This window comes from Anopheles bellator, chromosome 2 (assembly GCF_943735745.2).
Source record: "Anopheles bellator chromosome 2, idAnoBellAS_SP24_06.2, whole genome shotgun sequence".
NCBI lineage: Eukaryota > Metazoa > Arthropoda > Insecta > Diptera > Culicidae > Anopheles > Anopheles bellator.
The window spans coordinates 5,703,934-5,705,523 of record NC_071286.1 but is presented as its reverse complement, the minus strand read 5'-3'; positions in this window follow the sequence as shown (position 1 = coordinate 5,705,523).

Sequence of the window (1,590 nt, the reverse complement as noted above, 5' to 3'; positions counted from 1 at the left end):
TTATAATATACGTTTGTTTGTCAATTAATCAATTATGCTAAAGATAAACAGCCCTGCGCGCAAACAATGGCCACATCACTGGCTATTTACCAGGAAACGCTTCGATACTATGTTTGCCCGAGCATGTTCCGTATCAATAAATCCTGCCTTGTGCACCGGCCACTTCCACGGTGTGCGAGAACACGCGCTCGATGGCTAGTGCCTTTTTTGTATTGTTCCGTGGTTTGCAGCACCGCGACAAAAAATGCCCCCAATGCGAGCTGCAGCTGCAGGTTGCGCCGAGAGAGACCAACTTATGCCCCGGCATTTGGACGCAGGCACCATTCTAATAATCATTTGCTCAAGGGATTAGCCGGTGGCGCATCACAGGAGAGCAGCGTGCTTCGAAAAACGGTCGTTATAATTAACGAATCATTCATTCGAGGCGATTACTGATGAATAGTGCGGCAAATATTCATCATTGGGTATTAAACGAAACAAACAGAACCATAAAACTGTGGCCCGCTGTGTTCTCCGATTATGGTTACAATTCTCCTGACCGGTGTGTTCCACCGAGCGCAAATCATGTTGCCGGTAATGTTGTTAAGTATGTACAGCAAAGAAACAATTATCGACACCATTGTTGCCGGTTCGCCCGACCGATAAAAACACTGGCTGGGCAAGGGCTCACTTTTACGGCAAAAAATATTAAAAGTAAATGAAACTCGGGGCAACTTTTAACGCGACCGTTAACGCATGGGTGGAAAATTAAAACCCTACGGGGCCACCCGAAACCCTGCCGCCTGACGATCACACAATCGACCTTTTGACAAATTTGCACTAATTACTGAAATTTTACGAACTGCTTATCAGAACCGGCCCATCGTGATCCTTCTCCGGTTGCTCTCCGGCGAAACACAATCGATATCTGGTTTATGTTGCCCTTTTCGGTAGCCACAAGACAAAGACGTCACATTACTGTGGTAAAAAGGGGCACCCAACCCCGGGGCGAGGGCAGCACGGTACGTTCGGTGAAGCTGAAGGTAAAGACCGTAAAAAGGCGAACTTTGCGAACGGGAGCTACAAAGTTTCGCCCGGGACGCATCGAAGCCACCGGAATCGACGTGAGCCGCCCGACCGACGGTTCTGGCCCCAATCGCCTTCGGATAAAGAAGTTTATCGATTGTTTCGTCGCCGCTGTACCAATTTGGCCAGGGTGGTGTGTAATGCGCAGCATTACCGAAAGGTGTGTGCGCTGTCGGCGCTGGAAGGTGTTCATAAAAAAACGAGATTTGGATTCATGGGTTCGTGATCGTCCGGTTTTTGTGGCAGCTTCCGAGGCCGGGGTGGGTTTTTTCATCACGATAACGCCTCACATTTGGCCCCGGTTTGGTAGCATAATCATTGTCTTGATGGTTTTTTTTTACCACGGAATCACGGTTGGATTGAGCAATTCTCTATATCGCATGGCGTTCATTGTTCTCGCAGATTTTTTTCTTCAACACAAAGGGGGACTCATATTTCACCTACTTGCCACATTGCCTCTAGGTTATGTTCATAAAAAGATTAACATGAACCAATATTTATAGCCAATCGTTTTTCGTCTCCCCC